General features: G+C 37.4%; 1 protein-coding gene and 1 long non-coding RNA gene across 3 annotated transcripts in view; one reads left to right on the top strand and one right to left on the bottom strand.

Annotated features, from left to right (window-relative positions):
* LOC114252020 (uncharacterized) overlaps positions 1–20844 on the top strand; it is a 116854-nt gene that overhangs the window by 24984 nt on the left and 71026 nt on the right. The gene's annotated exons all lie outside the window — the stretch shown is intronic.
* LOC149501037 (uncharacterized) lies at positions 1293–3824 on the bottom strand. Its single transcript, XR_016324555.1, has 4 exons — positions 3715–3824; positions 3467–3538; positions 2890–3010; positions 1293–2798 (listed from the first exon to the last, which is right to left on the bottom strand). It is a non-coding gene; the product is annotated as an uncharacterized LOC149501037 (long non-coding RNA).

The raw sequence follows: 20844 nt of genomic DNA, 5'->3' as shown, positions 1-20844 counted from the left end.
TTTCCGAAACAAAAACCTTTTCATTTTTTTTATTGCTTAGATGGATGGATGAGCTCACAGCCCACCTGGTGTTAAGTGGTTACTGGAGCCCATAGACATCTATAACGTAAATGCACCACCCACCTCGAGATATGAGTTCTAAGATCTCAGTATAGTTACAACGGCTGCCCCGCCCTTCAAACCGAAACGCATTGCTGCTTCACGGCAGAAATAGGCGGGGTGATGGTACCTACCCGAACGGACTCACAAGAGGTCCTACCACCAGTAATTACGCAAATTATAATTTTGCGGGTTTGATTTTTATTAAATTCACCGTGGAAGTCAATCGTAAACATTTCTCAAGTACGTATTTCATTAGAAAAATTGATACCCGCCTGTGGGATTCGAACACCGTTGCATCGCTACATACGAATGCACCGGACGTCATATTCTTTAGGCCACGATAGCTTCTATTTATTTTATTAATTATTATGCTTATTAAAATCACACGCTTAAACATGAACGTTATGAAGTGAATGATGATTCATTAAATAATCCAACGATTTTTAAACATACTCTTACAAGTTCAGGAGAAAATGACCACAGCTTAAAATCGATATTTCACTTTTAAGTAAACCGCATGGTTATCAATTTTGTTTAAATCTGTTAAATATATTAGCATTGTGTCAGTAGTGGTTACATATTTCACGTCACAAAGCTGTGCTAAGCTATATTCGTGACAACTATTTCCACTAAACCAGCAATAAATCTACACGACAAATACATTTTCATTTATATTGTTAGAATGACTAGCTACTATCAACAAGCTATGTTTGTGCTCTTTCGAGTTTAGACATTGGATCCATTTTATTTTAGCGTACCAGAGAGAGAGGGAGATAGAGAGATGTTGAATTTTAAATTTTAATGTTTGCTTTTGAAATTGGTTTGACAAGTGACAGAAATAAAGCTATTTTTGTTTTGTATTTCATACGAGTAGAGCATAGATTATACACTTAATATATTTGAGATAGATGCGCAACTCTCATTTTTATTTTTGCTTTAGTTAGAGCCCAGGACAGCAGGCGTCGCTGCTGTCGATTATTAATCTCCCTACCCCCCACCAGGTGGCTTTTTTAGTAATTTTAATATTTTTTATAATTAACTCTTTATGAAAAAATCTTATCGTTTAGAATCGCTGAAATTCCCGGTAGTACTTATGAAATATTAAAGAACGTTTGATTGTGTTCAGCATTCTAATCGATAAGACCTTTTCATACAGAGAGAAAACAGTTTTTTTAAATAAAAAGCTGTAATTCTCTGTAAGCTATTTAATTTCCCTATATTACAAACAATTTATTGTTAAAAGATAGTATGAACGTACAATTGTATAAAATTTCGAATAACAATAACTCCTCTAGATTAATCCTACTAGAGTACTTAATAACATTAAATCGAAAGTTATCTAAAAGTTAATTAAGTCTAGATAATCAAATCATTCAATGTCACTTAAGTCATTTGTGCGAAATATAAACATGTCAGCTTTCCATTACAAACATAGTAGACAATTTGAATTAAATTTAATAAATTTGTTTCTTAACTATAGCAGTTCTTGCTTAAAGTTGATCGTGACAGATCATGACCTTGTATGAAAATATTACATCTATAAACACTACCTATGCTTCGTCATACAATAATTGTCATTTATACTAGCATTGTAGAGATAATACACACACTAAAGTGAATACTAAATTATTCTTAGCATTCTTATAAACATTTAGAAATTTAAGAAACGATTAACCCACAATCATGTTCATAACATGTGACATTTTGTTCTGCACAAACGTTTTATTACATGATTTGAAAAACAAAAAATGTTTAAAAAATGTAATGATGATTTAAAGTACTCTTAAATATTGATAGTTTGTACTTAATGACGCTTATAGTAATCTTAGACATGATTACATTAGTTATACTTTTATTCCCTATCTAAATTATTTCTATTCTGACGTTTCTGATGCTTTAGCTTTGGTAATACTAGATGAAACAAACAGCAGATTGAAAGAAAATCATCTTAAAGTTAATTACATTCATTACAAACCATTAGTTTACATTTTGTTAAAAAAGAAACTGGTGTTCGTTACATGCAAATGAATTATAAACATACACATGCAAACATAAAATGTAAATTTATCTTTTAATCCAAATTAAATGTACACTAATATTACATCTAAATAATAGAAAGGGTTTCGAAAATTTTTATTGCACTCAACAGCAGACGAGCACGCAACCCGGCCCGTGATAAGTGGTCACCAGTGCTTATAAACTTCAGCAGTGCCATAGGGGTTGCTGTCTATCACTTAAGTTTTAATAAATTATTAATATACTCAGTCACAAGCATATTGATTTCACATAATGAAAATGTAAGAAACATAATCATGTTTGGGCATTTTCATTTATATCTGCTCATACAGAAAACACAACTTAGCAAATATATTCCACAGTAAATCTAAATAATTGCAAATAATGCTTTTAAAGACCGTTGACTTTTGATCATTAATTAAAATCATCTTCTCGTAGAATTTACAAAAGGTTATTTACAAAAATTTATATCAGTATTTTCATATATTACTAACTTACTAATTACAACTATTCAAACGTAATACTATAACTATAAGAACTAAACAACCTATTTTAAAACAAAATTGGCATCAATTTAGTTCTTATGAACTATTTCAATTATTAATTTATCAATTATAAACATATTTAAAAAAATTAAGATCCCTTGAGAGTTCACGTTCCTTGCTGAATCAGTTTCTCTTCTGAAACGGAGAAACAAAGTATCTTAAGTATGTAACAAATATTGAAAAAATACGACCTTGAAAAATTTAGTGTTAATGTAATCTTACTTACAAATTAATATATTACATAACACGTTCTGGTTCAAATATAGTGCATCAATATTTTCATGTTTCAGACATTTTAGTGCTCCTTATAATTTTTCCATAAAATTTTGTCATTATCAAACCTTTGTCTACAAAAATAAAAACATTATTTTATATTGGGTAGAAGGATGAACGTGGTCACAGGCCACTTGGTGTAACTTAGTTATCAAACACCAGGAAACAAAACGTGAATGCCATCATCTAACTTTGGATGTGAGATCAATTGTGCTGTATTTTATTTAAACAGGAAAGCATGACTGATTGATCATTCCAAAAAACTAGTTCGGGCCCACTTGACAATAAGCATATAATACGCTGAGTTGCAAAACATAAATACTTCCACCCACTCGAGACAATTTTATTATCTGAGGTGTGTGTGTGATAGTACGAGACTTAATACCGACTGTTTTGATCAAAACTTAACATATATGATAGCTAGGCAGCAGAAATAGGAAGGACCATTAGTTGGTGCTAATTCATTTAATTATATTATGAATAATAATTATGTTAGCAAATAATATACCGGGAAAATAGTGTAAACTCACCGTTATCAAGGCATCCGAAATAGCATTTCATTTTCGATCTTCGAGGCATGCTGATTTTTAATAATAAACATTCTGTAAGAAATGAAAATAGTTACACAGGCTTACGAAACGCTAACGAAGAAAAAAGTATTGGAGCCAAGTTATGTCTAAAGAGAATTCAAAACAGAGTTTCTCAATGTCTAATCGTCTAATATTCTCATAAAGCTAAAAGTTGCTCTAAATTAATACTACAACGTAAAATAACTCACACCAAGACCAAAAAAAAACGATTTAAAAAATTAAATCGTTACGACATTTTGAAAACTTTTTTTTTTTTTGAGATTGTTTTACGGCCCTGGAATTTTGAAAACTTCAAAGCAGTGTTTCCACTTACGTTTTTTTTAACACATTTTACCCTAGTTTCTTTTGAATTTACCCTAAAATTTCCTAGACAACTTTCATAAATCCTTTATATGAGTCGACTATTATCAAAGCCGGCAATCTGACTTTTGGACAATGATTGGTAAATCAGAAAAACGAATTATTGACTTTATATTCCATTGGCAGTCACAAAACTCTTCGGAACGACATCTTAGATAAATAACAGGTTAACTATTAACCTTTATTTAATGCAGGTTTTGAACCGTATTCTTTGAAGGAGACGATTATATTCAAATAAATCTGTATTGACATATCAATAAATTTTTTTTGTCCAAATGCACAGATTGCCACCTTTGATAATAGACGACTCATATAGAAAGCGTAAATAAAATACAGAAAATAAACCACAGCATATTATTTAATGTAGGTATATATAATATAAACGCCCCCAGAAGATCATAGATCTATAGGATTAGAATTTTCAAGGAAGTCGACGCATTGCTTTTATATTCTTTTGCTGCACAACCTAACACTGTTCCGTTCTAAAATTGAGCAATTGTTTGCTGGCAAAGTTGGGAACTTTCTATGAAGCAAGCCGTTCAGGGTTTCATTAGAAAGCCTGTTTCTTTTGTCAGTTTTTAAATTTGAGAACACTGAATAATCTTTCCACCTCAGTCTTTGAAGAAGGAACTGCTAGCAAAAGTGAAATGACAATTACAAGGTTTTCGTAAATGAAATTACCATGATAATCTTTCATGGTACATGAAGTACCTGTATATTACAATACAAGTAAGTTCTGGTGACATCAACGAAAATAGGTAAATAAAAATTTGGCGGATTATACTTATTGGGATTCTGGGGAATCCCTAAGAAAAAGCAGTGGCTTAATCTATGATTTACTTTACTAGAGGGTTACTGTTGAATCAAACCTTTATAGTTTTTATACACAACTCTGTTTTATTCTTTTACTTGTCAACTCGACTTAATGTCATTCTCTCTCCATAAAATAAAATGTTCATTGTTTTACTTTAATTATCGTTTATTTTAAAATTCACAACAGTTACTAGTATAGGCTTTGCTTTTTACCCCGAAATATCCTAAATCCTGGTATTTTTTAAATTGTCTTTATCATCCAAAATATCAGCTATTTTTCCCTAAAAAAGGGAGAATTCCCTAAAAGTGGAAGCACTGCTTCAAAGTACGCTACATTTTTTATTGAGTCAGAACTCATATCTGCCATCTAGTGAGTTTATTAGATCATTAATGCCTAAAAGTTACAAAAATGACGTCGCCACAGGAGTAAGATGACGCTAGTTGTATGTTATTTTCCTTTGTATGGGAGTTGCACCCCCCTGGAGTAGAGTTTAATTCACACGGTGCACACTGGTCGTGCGTTTGTGCTATAGTCGTTTTGCTTACGATTTGATCGTCAATAGAGTTTGTTCTAGTCGTTACAATGTGATGAGCGTTTATTGATTTGAATTCTCTTTTTAGTATACCGGCTCGTGGAATAGCAGTACCGTACGTGGTTTTCACGCGAGAGGATACAGGTTCTATATTGGGCATTAAACATAAAGTTTGCTTACGAGTGCTCATAGTTGTTGCAACTATTAGAAATGTATTAGTAATGGTATGGGCGGAAGTTGACTTGTAGTCAGCGAATATTAGTTAACCCAAATTAGCGAAATTAGTATCAGATTAAATTAATATCCTAAATTATAAAACATATTTTTAAACCATTTACGATAACATTACAAAAGACCCGGATATTTTAATCGGATTCATAATGTTTAACGTTTGGCCCGGACCGGATAACCAGCGGTTACAGGCAAACGGAAGTCTCGCCCGGATGAACAACAGGATTAAATGATTACAATTATACATTTTATCCTTATTTACTTGATTTTAACATGAAGTCTCAGAATTTTACGAAACAATAGCGCTTTCGCTATTCTACTAAAATTAATGAATAAAAACGAATAGTTAATGGTTACTATAGCCCATGGACATCATAGCTCTGATGCCGCCACCCACCTTGAGACATGTGGTCCAAGGCTCTGTCGGAATGTATTTATTGTACTACATGCATAGTAATTGTTAACTACAATATTGTTACGAATCCTATGAGCTCTGTCATTAATTACCAGTGAAAGCTCTGAAAGCTGTGAAAGCTCGAGCGTGACAAATAATAGTTGTTTAACTTACTTACAATATAACTTTATCTTGAAATATTTCTACAATTAAAACTTTAGCGAAGTTCGTTTGTTTTTGAATTAAAAAGTTTTCAGTGACAAATCGTAAAGTATTTATCCATTTCTGGAAAGCTTCCATCCCACACAGCTTTTTAGGGTTGTTTGAATTGGCAAGCCAGGGCTATCTCATAGTTTCATGCAGTCCAACTCCTTATGTCACAATTAATTTACTATGAGCGGCCGTAAACGGTTCATAAAGTTATGGAAAAATAAATGTAAGTTATATAATCAGAGGGATAAAAACCCAATTCACATGAGCGTGGTTGTCATTATGTGGGTCAGAAATACGATTACTGTTCTATTTCTGTTTTAGTTAGCAAAATATACTCTATTGTTCAGGGAGCAAATTGACTGCGCCGTGAAGATCTAAAATATGCGTGCTACTTTATAAATTATGTATGCTACATCCATATTGTATAATATAAAAGTAACAGTCTAATGAAGTCTTTCACTGTACCCTTTGTGCATAAAGTGAAATATAAATTAATGTTAATAATGTTATCAAAATTTAATTAAATTAATAAATGTTGTACGTCTGCGGGTTTTTTTTTTCCGGTAGGTAGCTATGACTCCACCAAACACAGCGTTAAGACTTGCTATGGGTTTTGATGTGGTCAAGAGGAAGGCTCATTTTTGCAGGAAAATACGGGACATCGAAAATCCGGCATGGGGCCCGTCCTTTTATGTAGCATAATACAAACGTAGCAATAAACATCTTTCAACATCGACGCGAGCCTATTGGTTAGAATGGTTAGGTTTTATAGAATTTGCTACTGTTACGCCGGTAAGAGTAACGCCATCTATCACCGAATAGCCGAAACGAATATCAAAGCAACTCGTAACGCCGAGAAGTACAACGCCATCTATTGTCAGATAGCGGGAACACAATACTCGACTTGTGTGGAATATTCTCGATAATTCTAGGGATGTCGTGTCGTCTATAAAAGCGTTGCAGAGATGGCACGAGTCAGTTAGTAATCGGTACTACTCGAGGCAAAACAGCGAACGGATCACCAAAAGCAAAGCGGAAGAAGCGAATTGAGAATTGTAAATTGTTCTGTGAGTGTTCTAAGTGATAAATACAATTTTAAGCTGTACTCCGGTAGATTTTTTATTTATCCCGAATCCCAGCGCGTAACACTACAATAAAGCTGAAACGAACCTTAACAAGCGACAAGTCTTTATTAACATGTACTTATTTAATCACTTAAAAGAAGATAATCGCAAACAAACCCATGTTTTTTCATGCAAGTTTATATCTGAACGTTTTTTTGAATGGCAAAAATGATCCGTAAGAGGATAGAACGAGTAACCGGCTGTAATCCGGAGCGAATCTGAACGCTTGTTAGGTTTTAATGAAAGCAGATTTTACTTAAATCTCTCCACTGCTGATGTACCTACCTCACACAGATTAAACTGCTCACATACCTACGTTATACTCGTATAACATTACCAAAATAATTTATTTTTGCTTATGCTGACAGACGGATACTGTAACTGACAATATTAATTGATTCCTAATAAAAAAAATTTTTTTTTTTTTATTGCTTAGGTGGGTGGACGAGCTCACAGCCCACCTGATGTTAAGTGGTTACTGGAGCCCATAGACATCTACAACGTAGACGCGCCACCCACCTTGAGATACAAGTTCTAAAGTCTCAGTATAGTTACAACGGCTGCCCCACCCTTCAAACCGAAACGCATTACTGCTTCACGGCAGAAATAAGCAGGGCGGTGGTACCTATCCGCGCGGACTCAAAAGTGGTCCTACCACCGGTAATTACGCAAATTATAATTTTGCGGGTTTGATTTTTATTACACGATGTTATTCCTTCACCGTGGAAGTCAATGGTGAACATTTGTTGAGTACATATTTCATTAGAAAAATTGGTACCCGCCTGCGGGATTCGAACACCGGTGCATCGCTTCAACACGAATGCACCGGACGTCTTATCCTGTAGGCCACGACGACTTTAAAAACGACTTAATAAACTTCAGCCATGAAAATTCGTGCGTATCTGTGACATTTGTAATAGTTGAAAAATTGCAGCTATGTGCGCTGACTACATAAACCATATAAACCATCTAATAACTGCATTAGTTCTGTAAGCAAAACAGCAAATACTAAAATACAATAGGTATAGCTGCTTGGCTGTTTTGCAGGCCACAACTGGCATGACAATGGCATTGCTGACGTCCGTGAGCATCTATCATCAGGTGGGCCAGTTCCCTGTCTGCCTTTAATGGCAATATAAAAAGGTAATCAAAGTCTATAGAATATTATATAAGCACGATGCACCGTTCGGAGAAAATGTGGGAGATGAGCGCCTCTTCTGTTTTACTACTGCACCACCCGACACTACTGCCTGGAGCGATCAAAGTCAAATAGGTTCAAAGATTCAAGCGAGCCTTTACATGAATTTTAAATAGTCTTCACTTAACTACCGATTCAGAATGATGTTTTTTACTAAAAAACAATACTAATATTGTAAAAAAAACTAAAAATTAACTCAACGTTTGCTAAATATATACCAAATTTACACCTATTAAACATTGTGGAATACAGTTCTTCCACTTTTCAATTGTCCATCGCAATACACAAAAGGAAAAAAAAACTTTTAAAGTAGATCATATAACGATTCATGTAGGTACAGGCCTATACTAATAGTACATATTTATTTATTTTATTTATTTATTTAATTAGACACACCAACAGCAATACACAATATACACATTTAAGCTTAAAATTGACTAAGTCATCTAACATCCAGCTTTAGGATGAATGAGCTCCATGAAATTGCCGTTATCTATACGCGTCAGTGACTACTTAAGATTAGAAGAGCTTGATTGCTTTCGATGATAAATTTAAATATGAACACTAATATTCATTTGGGCTGTGAGATTGTCAGCTTTTCTAATAGGCTTTTATTATTAGAATAAATCATAAAAAGAGTCGCAGGTAATGAATCGTTTGCGAACAACGAATCAGGACTGACATCGCTACATTCCTTTAATAATAACAAATGGTAGATCTAAGTAAAGCCGCCCATTTAAATAAGGGGCTAGAGATTTATCATGAGTATAAATAAAGTTTCTTTAAAGGATTAATCTCGTGCACATTCTCTTTGCCATTTTACAATTTATGACGTTTCGAATAACATACAGCAGTTACGGACGAATCAGGCTATTTATTATTCGTCGGATTCTGAATAAAATAATACGCTATTGACAAGAGTTTTCTAAAAAATATGTTAATGCTTTGTTTGTTTGTACATAAAATCAGTGGAACCTCTAGGTTCATATTTGTTAAGTTTTAAATCTCTACTTGGTGCTACGAGGTGTTTGGTGGTAAAAGTAAAATTGTTTAAATCAAACCAATTCAATACATAAACAAGGAGCCTATCCTCTTTATTATTATCATCATTCTTTATTGTGCCAGTAATTGGAAATGTAATTTTTCTAATAATAACTTTATTTCACGAAAGCATGTAGCTATTGCAATACGAGAAATACCTAACATCTGCCGTAGCAAGAGCAGTGATCTGAATTTTCTACCAGATCGGAATCGCGGTCCACTGAGAAGCTTCGGCATGAAACTGAGAGGGTTATGTCCATGGATTAGGTTGCACAATAATAAACAGATATTACTCAAGTGGATTTTATTTGAAAGGCACAAAACTTCAAGTATCTATGTAGTGCAAATTGAAGTTCCCGCGATTCTAGTTCGCGCTGAAATATTCGTAGCACTCGAGAGTGCCAGGATATCCGTCGGTTATTGAAATGTTTGCCGTCTAGAGTATTTACATGAACTTACCGATTACTAGAAGTGCCCATAAACTGTTGTTAAGGTTAATTTGTATAAAATAGTCATTAAATTGTTAACGGACTTCTACGAATCCAGAAGGATGTGACTTTATAGTAAAGTGTTTATGAATGTAGCTTCATTTGTTTTTTCATTGTTAATTTATCTATTTTTTAAATATCACTGGTAGTAGGACGTGCTGTGAGTCTGCACGGGTGCGTATAACCACTCTGCCTATTTCTGTCGTAAAGCAGTAATGCGTTTCGGTTTTTCGGGAGGGACAGCTGTTGTAACTGTACTGAGACCATAGAACTCTTGTCTTCAGATAGGTGGCGGCATTTACGTTGTAGATGTCTATGAGTTGACCGGTGACCAGGTACCACCAGGTGCGCCGTGAGCTCGTCTACCCACCTACGCAAGAAAAAAAATCATATGCAAGCCTTAAATTCAAGCTATACTAGCTCAATACTTTTGGTAACTTTTGGTACTAGCTTAGCAGGGTAGTACCAGTTTTACCTAATATTCATGTGCAGTATTAAGTTCGTGTAAGCTAGTCTCGGACAGTGTTGAGAATATCTTCATAGTATTTGAATTATTTTGTCGTCTTCAAGGTTACCCCTCGCACATTTCGTGCTTCAGTTTTATATGTCGCAGAATGGGCCGATATCTTCATTATTTCTTAACGTCATGCGCGTATGGAGGGTAGTCGTGCAAAGAGATTGCGCACCACGAAACGATGACAGTTCCGAGACGTCTTCACTCTTCCTAAGTCAGGCAACGAATGTGTCTCGATTCTACTTGAGCGATGACACTTCGAAACTGCCGAAGCATGCCACCCGAAGTGAGCCGATGTTTGACAATTAGTTGCGGCTCGCATTCACTAGGTGGCGCGCTTTCGCTTCGTTTGTCGTTTCCAGATGCGACATAATATGTATATGTCGGAGCACGCCAGGTATGGCTGAGCGGTAGTTTCGTCATCACTCGTATTCGATTGAACTCAGTTTAGTTAATAAAACTTTTTGAATAACAATTATTGAAACTCAACACACACAACTTTCACAATGACAGGATAAACCGACAGTTTCGCTGCACATACCGACAGACCGACTGACTGAGACGGACGGAATGACTGTCTGACACGGAATGTCACGACTCTGTCCACGTACCGCCATTTTATACTGTGGCGTTACGTAGTCTACCCTTCATTTTGTGATATTTATCAAAACAACATCTCATCATTTAAAATAATAATCAAAACCACCGTCTTAATATTACTAAAAGTCGTTATCCACGACAACTAAAAGTCGTTATCCACGACACGGCCATTCTGACATGTCACACGTCCCTGTGTGACGCTCTTTAATCAGTCAGTTGTATCGTGGTCATTTGATCCTACATCTTCTACATCACTAGTGTCAACAAAATCGTATAGAACGCTCCTGGCCTGGCAAATTGTTCTTATTTACCAAAATTGCCCGATATTACGCAGATACCGGCACGTCGCTCCGCTCAGCCGGTGAATAGTTGACCCATCGAGCGCCGACAGATGGCGCTTGCGTTCCATATCTCGTATTGGCTGCAGCAATCACGTGTCGATTGCGACACGGCCTTCCTGATTGTACACGTCCTCATGTGATGGTTAACCTACAATCAAAAACATCCACGAGAACACTTGTTCCGCTCGATCACTCCTGACTACACTTTATGACTTATCGGAAAATTTAAAGTCATCAAAGCTTTAAACTGTTTTAATACCATTTTAACCAAATCAAACAATAGGGTATACAAATTTCACTATTCAGCAGCCAGAGCACGTACCAAGTCGTTCATCAAACTTCAAATTTACTCTGTACAAATCAGGCATAGCTTACAGGAACTCAGATCAAAGAAAACTTCCGAGTAAAAATATCTAACGCCACGGCTCTCCAGCCGACCAGCAATCACAATTGCCCTCATGATGCGCATCCACAGCGTGGATCGCCCGTGTGCATCACCCGCTGACTACACACGATGGTCTTTACAGACCCCGACCTCCGCCAGAGCCAAACGCGCACCGCGCACCCACGGACTACTTGAGTTGCCTCAAGAGACACCGATTTCTACCGGGCTACGACTACGTAATAGCTACTAGTACGGTCGAACACAATACGGCCGATAGACTATCCTTACTCGAGTTTTTACCACAATTTAAGCTTGCTCTTCATCATCATCATTTACATCAACCTCGACTGGTATGTGTCATGCTGGCATTTTTCTTAGCCTATCATGTGGGTATTTGTAAGTACCTTTTGAATTTAAAGCTTTCAATGTGTAACGGTCACCATTCAATACTTCAACTACTTTAAACGGCCCTTTAAACTTCGTATCTAATTTCGTTTGATTACGCTCTTCGTTTTAATGTGTGGACGAGCTCACAGCCCACCTTGTGTTAAGTGGTTACTGGAACCCATAGACATCCACAGCGTAAACGCACCACACCTTGAGATAGAACTTCTAAGGTCTCAGTATAGTTACAACCGCTGCCCCACCCTTCAAACCGAAATACACCACTGCTTTACGGCAGAAATAGGCAGGGTGATGGTACCCGTGCGGTCGATGGCACTATACGGAGCACCCGTCTGGTGCCACGTCCTTACCCACGAGAACGTCGCCGCGCTGTGACGCCGGCAGCGCGCGATCGCAGTCAGAGTTATTCAAGGATACCTCATAGTCTCCTACGAGGCGGCGCGCCCTAGCGCAAGTGTAGCCGGAGCGCGGGGGCTCCAATCTCGGCAGTCCGTGCTGGAGGCGTGGTCTCGTCGTTTGGCGGACCCGTCGGCCGGCCTCCGTACCGTTGAGGCGATCTGCCCGGTTCTCGCAGACTGGGTGGGCCGCGACCACGGAAGTCTCACCTCCGGCTACCTGTGCAGACTCACAAGACATTTTACCACCATGCAAACTTCTTACCGCAACAAATCTTACCAGCCGCCACGCAAACTACAATTTTACGGGTTCCACCTCTCCACTCCCACACTGAGGAAGCCAACCGCGAACACTTGTCAAGCACGCACAAGCACGCACTTCACCGGAAAAACCTGCATCCGCCAGCGGAACCCGCACACCGCCGCATCGCCAGACACGAACGCACCGGACGTCTTATCTTACAGGTCACGACGACTTCAGATGTGTCAATTTTTCTTCCCCACGGAAACTTGCTTGCTTTCTTGTTTGCTTGCTTGCTGGAGCCCGAAGTCATCGAACGTGTAGTGTTATTGGTATTGAATCTAGTAGATTCTAAAATTTCAGCGACAATTCACAGTCTCATGTCCTGGTTTACTGCACTAGTGCCATGTAACTCTAACAGAACTCAGCGGCTTAAAATAATTCTTGTCGGAACTACCCACTCGTCATGACAGATCCATTATTGCGATCGAAGTTTCACTTGAGATTTGCACTTGCCTTAATTTCTTGCAATAGCTTGTTACGTGTTGTATTTCCGCTAGTAAATGCAATGTGATGAAGTCGACAGTCAAACTGGGCAACATGAGCCAGAACGTAAGATGTGACGATTTCTTCGTGGCTCAGATCTTCCATCGAGGTAACAGAGACGTTATTACACGACTTACGTATGCTGCATTCACGCTCTTGTGGCGTACCATTACTAGTATTCTGATCTGCATCATGTTTTTTTGCTGTACTTCGAACATGTTCAAACACGTCACGCCAGTGAGAGTAGAGTCCTGATCTCACTTCTGATGTCGGAGCACGCCAGGTATGGCTGAGCGGTAGTTTCGTCATCACTCGTATTCGATTGAACTCAGTTTAGTTAATAAAACTTTTTGAATAACAATTATTGAAACTCAACACACACAACTTTCACAATGACAGGATAAACCGACAGTTTCGCTGCACATACCGACAGACCGACTGACTGAGACGGACGGAATGACTGTCTGACACGGAATGCCACGACTCTGTCCACGTACCGCCATTTTATACTGTGGCGTTACGTAGTCTACCCTTCATTTTGTGATATTTATCAAAACAACATCTCATCATTTAAAATAATAATCAAAACCACCGTCTTAATATTACTAAAAGTCGTTATCCACGACAACTAAAAGTCGTTATCCACGACATATATTTTCTTCGGTATTTTTTCTCTTCATTAACAAACTTTTTATTTATTTATTTTTATTGCTTATATGGGTTGACGAGCTCACAGCCCACCTGGTGGTAAGTGGTTACTGGAGCCCATAGACATCTACAACGTAAATGCGCCACCCATTTTGAGATATAAGTTCTAAGGTGATTCTATACTGAGTATACTTACAACGGCTATCCCACCCTTCATACCGAAACGCATTACTGCTTCACGGCAGAAATAGGCAGGGTGGTGGTACCTACCCGCGCGGACTCACAAGAGGTCCTACCACCAGTAACTACGCAAATAATAATTTTGCGGGTTTGATTTCTATTACATGATGTTATTTCTTCACCGTGGAAGTCAACCGTGAACATTTGTGAAGTGCGTATTTCATTAGAAAAATTGGTACCCACCTGCGGGATTCGAACACCGTTGCAACGCTAAATACGAATGCACCAGACGTCTTACTTATTCTTTAGGCCACGACGAGGATTTCGTTTCCAGTAACTATAATTCTTAGTGACAATACGCCGAGAGGAGATTAGTGCGGGGCCGCAGCTTCCATACGACGATGATCGTCTTAAAGCCGTTTTTCAGTTTATACACTTTCATATGGAAGAGGTTATTATGATTTTTTGCCTTCCATGAATTTATAGTGCGGTTCCATCGTTTTTTAAAGAAAGTACCACAGATAGGACCTGTGAAGTTACCATTTTAATACTGGGCAATTGAAATGGAATTTATGCCGGGTAATAAATTCTAAATTCAAAAAAATTTTAATTTACAAGTATCGAATTCTATTTTCAAATTACGTCATTTGTTTATTGATTAGGGTTCCGTTTTTATTACATTTTTATTTTATTATCTATAGGGATACGATAAAAATACCAGTAACTATGGAATACGAGTTTCGTCACAGTAGACAAACAGCTCACAACATTGATGACGTGTACAGAGTGAAAACTACAAACGGACGTACGACTCGTTATTGATTAGAATGCTACCGATATGGAAATTTTTATCTAGAAAATCAACTCACTGGTCGCCCGAAAACTAAAGTCAACAACGATGTATTGAAGGCGATAGTGTAAACTGACGATATTAAATCTACTGCTGATTTAACAGCAGCTTTCACCGTTAGCATCAAAACAATAAGCTATTTGCGAAAAATTGGGAAGGTAAAAATAACTTTATAAACAATAGTTAGCGCGACAAACGAGTTAAGGTATGCCTTGCGTTGCTTAACAGACAAAGAAACTAAAGAATTTTGAACCGCATTGTCGCTTGCGATGAAAAGTGGATTCTTTTTGGTGAGTCGTAAGCGGTAATCATGTTTGTTGGATCCTGGTTCAGTACCTAGGAAATACCACAAATAAAATCTTCCCCTCAAAAGGTCATGTTCACGGATTGGTGATCTAGTGTCGGTACAATTCATCACAAATTCTTATCAAGTAAATAAATAGGTAGCTGGGAACAAAACTCGCACATTCATTCAACCTCAAAATAAAATTACCTGTGTTATGGGTACTAGAGATTACGTTTAAATATATACATATATAGAGAATAAACATCCAGACAAAGAACAAACAAACCTGTTCATCACACGAATTTTTGCCCGATGTGGGAATTGCACCCACGACCCTCGGTGCATCAGCCAGGGCGGCTAACCACTGCGCCTCCGAGTCACAATCATTTCCCGTTTCGATGCGACACACAATGGAGGAAGGCCACTCTAGATTACTTGTTTGATTTTGATTAGCCTTAGCACGCCTAGGAGGAGTAGTCAAGTTACTACGCACATACGCTTGCTAAAAAAATGAACCTTCACGTTACGCTCATGAGTGGATAGAACTGTGTATCGGTATGATCTATAAATAATAAAGGTAAAACAGATATACATTTTTTTCTATTCAGTGACAGCGTTTTATTTTTGTTTTTCTTTAGTAGCTGATGAAATGTTGTTACCAGCTGATGATTACTGTTACCAATAAAAACCGTTTTTTTTACTGGTGGTAGGAACTCTTGTGAGTCCGCAAGGGTAAGTACCACTGCCCTGCCTAATTCTACCGTGAAGCAGGGGCGGGGCAGCCGTTGTAGATGTCTATTGGCTCCGGTAAGCACTTAACACCAGGTGGGCTGTGAAATCGTCCACCCATCTATGCATTAAAATAAAAAAAATAACGATGATAAAACCAAAAGAGAAATGTAATACTTGAGATGTATTTAAATCTTGAGATATCGGTGATTATGGTCGAATTTTGATCTTTGATCTATATAAATACGTACGTATGTTTATTATCTACTTAAGAAACAGTGCTCGATTTCATTGTAACATCACAAGATTAACTCTTCGATACAACAAACAAAAAGCCTTGATTTAATTTTATAAGAGTAGAAAGTTGTGGAGATCCCGCAAAGGGGATGCTGCTAGCAAATCTCCTTATTCACGTAAGAAGCTTAGAGCTTACCGGTAAGTCTTTGACAATCGAACGCGAGCGAGTCTGTAAGGAGGGCGCGGGCTGCCTACCTCACCCGAAACAACCGGACTGCGTATTTATTTACTCTGTTGCATTTTTCATAGCCATCACAGGTTAATAGAGACAATATAGCTCACGAATGTCAGCAATACCAGGGGTACAGATAAAGTTGCTGCGCACTGTTAAGGGCTTAGCTTAAACGACGCCCTATGCCCTACTATCGATAATTAACAATTTTCATTTTGCGGGTTTGAATTTTATTACACGATGCCATTCCTTTTTCGCGGAAGTCATGAATACGTATCCAGGATGCGAGACTCTAAAAGTCCGTCTAAAAGTCCGAGAACGAACGATTATTAATATTTTATCTCTGAAAATTAATAGTGTTGTAAATAAAGAATGATCTTTGGAGGCAATTCAGCGTGCTCACTAATTACAAGAGATGCTGTACAAACGCCGGTCCGGAGGCCACACAACACTATTATATTGTAGTCAACTAAATAGTACATGCTTCTCTTTATTATACATCTCAGTTCTTTCCATCACATTTTTCGAAATCATTCTTACAAAGTGCTCATTTCCCAGAGCTAAAACATACATGGAAAATTTAACGCGACAGAGAAAGTTGACCATTCACCAAACAGAGTTTAAAGTACATCGGGACACACCCACATCGTTAACTATGGCCGGCCAAAAATTCTAAGAAATCCCTACAAATAGCTCAAAGTTTTCGTATTGGCAACCCACAACATAAGTCTGTTAGGTTTGGCAAATTTAAATTTCACCGGTAAAATAGCGATCCGTGAGCGGAGTGAATTAATTCAGCCGAATGTTAATCGGTACACCTTCCGATTTTTGGATCGTGCCGTCACAGTCTACAGGGTGAATCTCGTCAAGGATTTTCCTTGTAATAATATTATCTCTAAGCTTGCGCGAATGTTAACAATCTGCTCTTGCCATTTTCGAGCGTGAGCGTTATGACGGTACAAACGGTCGGTCTTGTATCTGGTATGTGGGGTTCAGTGCAGAATGTATCTGGACAATGAGTACGGATGCCTTCTGGAACGGTGTGCTGTCTCCAGTTTTGATATCGTCATCCTGTCTAGAGTAAAAAAAGGCTTTCCTAACTAGCTTTAGAGCTAGGATCGGATCGAACGGATAATTGTTAAGCGTTATAACATTGAAATCATGGCATAGTGACATTACTTAATGCGAATTCGCTATTCCGCGGGTGCTGACAGACTATTCTTAACCGAAATCTACAGAATGCATTACTTTAGCTAGCATTTGACACCACTTGTTACCTAATAAAAGCTGAAAACAAAAAAACGGTACATACATAATGATCCCTGAGTCCCTAATGATAATGATTTCGGCTCTGTACCAGTATTACTCAAAATGTGTATGTGAAACGTTTGATACAGAAGCACACAATGGAACAAGCGGTCTGCAATTGTCATGTTATAAACAAGATACAAATAAATAAATAAACCAGCGGATAAATACTTTGTAGAGACAACGCATAGATCGAGCTGCAAACTAAGTTCACTGCTCACCTCATTCCGTTGAGCTGTTCGATCAGCTTCAAGACAAAATAATAAATAGAGGCGTAACGGTGTCCGATAGCGCACAAAGCGAGAAAACGGCTTAATTTTCCGGTTAGGAGACCGCTAAAAGAAAAAAAATCTACCGTCCTTATTTCGCCTTTCACACTTTGTCGTCCCATAGATCTCTTTGATGGACAATTTTGTGATTTACCCTCCGAGGGATTACAATGATTCCTTCCAGATTAAGCCCTTTTTTCTTTTCTTACAACGTCTACTTATTTCTTTAAGGTTTTGTGTCGGTTCAGGGACGTCTGGGTTTGATCATTGAAGCGCTATCGGCTTACACTTTGCCAATACAATGAATTGGATTAAATCAAATAATTTTAGGTATAATTAATTTAAATCAGGGTTTGATGATGATATTCATTTATTAAACGCTGTTGGAGTTATCAACGATGACGTTGGTAACTTTTTATTTCAATATTTTTATTTCAAATGGATGACGCTACTATAATGAATAATTTTGGAAATGAAGATGTATCTGTCTTTGATTTAAAAAATAATTTATTTATTTATAACTTCTTATACTATAAAGTATAAAGGCGGACTTAATGCCATAGGCATTCTCTAACAGTCTACGTTAGAGGAGTGCAGAGATGAAGCTTGGTAGGTGTAGTGTCAAGGTGATATTACTGAAACATAATAATATGTGTATATATAACATACATAATATTTATAGATACAAATACTCGTACTTAAATAAATACATATACATAAATATATAGATATACATAAATATATACATATACGTATCATAAATATATACATATAAAAACATACATAAACAAATATTATCAATTAGATGACTCTGCTAACTCTCTGAGAAACAGTTCTCGTACCTTCGTCTTAAACGCTTCACGTGTAGTGGCCGACCTTATTTTGAGTGGGAGCGCATTCCATAGAAGAATAGACTGAATAGTGAATGAAGAGTGTAAAAAGTCAGAACTATGTGGAGGACAGCGAAGAAGAAGATTGTGAGATGAACGAAGATTTCGGCTGTGGTCAGACCCTAAGTATTGAAAGGAAGTAGTTAAATAAGCAGGTGGATTTGGGGAGTGCAACAAAGAGTAAAGAGTACTGAGAGCACGCAAGCTACGGCGTTGAATAATGAATTATATATTATTTTTATGTAATATTATTATTATTATTCATTGATACACTGCAATTAAACTGGATAAACTTCTTTAACGAGTTTGTTTAGAAAATTGTGAATTTTTAATTCAATGTTATAATGGGTTAGGCTACAGAATTAAGAAATATATTCGGTTTTAACCAAACTTGTTTATTAACACATCTTAAAATAAAAATTGCAGACTGTTAAAATCGAACTATCGCATAAGAAGATATCGGTCAGCACTCACTATACCTTTTACTCCCTCACTATACCCTTATACCACTATTAGTACTTAGGGTAGCAGGCCAGAAATTGCAGGTCGATGTAAGTACTCTTGGAAATCGTGGAAGAGTTTGTCGTCACGACTGGCCCATAGCATCAGCCCGCAGTTTCCCGGCCAGATTTTTTAATATTGCTTAGACGGGTCAACGAGCTCACATATAGATCTACTACGTCAATGCATTCACCCACCTTGAGATATGAAGTCCCAATACGACAGTATCTTCTCTGCAGGTTCTCCCATTCTTCAAACCGGAGCGCATTATTACTTCGTGGCGGAAGCATGCATGGTGGTGGTACCTATTCGAGTTTGTATTTTCAGCGGATTGTGATTCCGATCCGATATTAGTGAAGGAGATGCACTTGAGCTGGGACGGACTAGGCAGTTGTTACAAAACTTACTCTCTCGTTAAGATGTCTTCTTTCCTCCCCCTTTTCTCTCTCTCTCTCTCTCTCTCTCTCTCTCTCTCTTTATCTTTCTCTTTCTCTTTCTCTTTCTCTTTCTCTTTCTCTTTCTCTTTCTCTTTCTCTTTCTATTTCTCTTTCTTTTCTTTTACATTACCGTGTGCATAGCTTTACAAGATACTTATTTATGACGTTTGTTGGAGCAATAACAATGTCGTAGGCTCTGTGACATCACCTCCACTATGTCATGCTGTTTTAAAGTTTATCTATCACTTCTATCTTTATAAATAGATAGGCAGCTTCAGACGCGGAAAAAATCCAATAAATTAAACAATAGTAATATCTCTGCCCAAAACACATCCAGTGCTTCAAAGAAACATATTTCCTAAAGACTACGTACTGGACTTAAAGTCGTTTTACTGACGATAGTTCAATGTGACAACGTCATTAGAAAATACTGATGGAATGGTTTCATTTTACAATTATCGCAATTATCGTTGCTATATACAATTGACACCACATTCACTTTTCACTGAACTTCATACTTGACGAAAACATGTAAATGTATTATTGTATATCAGCTGTCCACGCGGATGCATCGCTCACTCAAGTAGGAGAGAGACAGATGTCGAACGCTGCCGAACGCGGATGCCAATTGTGCGTCTTTGTCGTACGTTGCGCGCTCTCGCTTGCACTTCAAGCCTTAAATGGAACGCCTCAATGAGTCTTGTTCTTTCGTGCGTGCAGCCGGCTTCATCGAATTATAAGACGTTGTCACGTTAAAAAATATATTATCTACATTTTGTATACATCGCATCCGTCTCGTTAAAATCGCTTGTATTATTATCGGTGTTCTCGTGAGCTCGACCGCATATTTGCCTGTTGAGAAAACCTTTAACCTAGCTTATGAAACACAATGATAAGTTCGGAATATAAGGAAAAAGGTTTCCTTGGAA

The sequence above is a fragment of the Bombyx mandarina genome, chromosome 18 (assembly GCF_030267445.1).
Source record: "Bombyx mandarina strain Sakado chromosome 18, ASM3026744v2".
NCBI lineage: Eukaryota > Metazoa > Arthropoda > Insecta > Lepidoptera > Bombycidae > Bombyx > Bombyx mandarina.
This window is presented reverse-complemented; position numbering and strand designations above follow the sequence as displayed.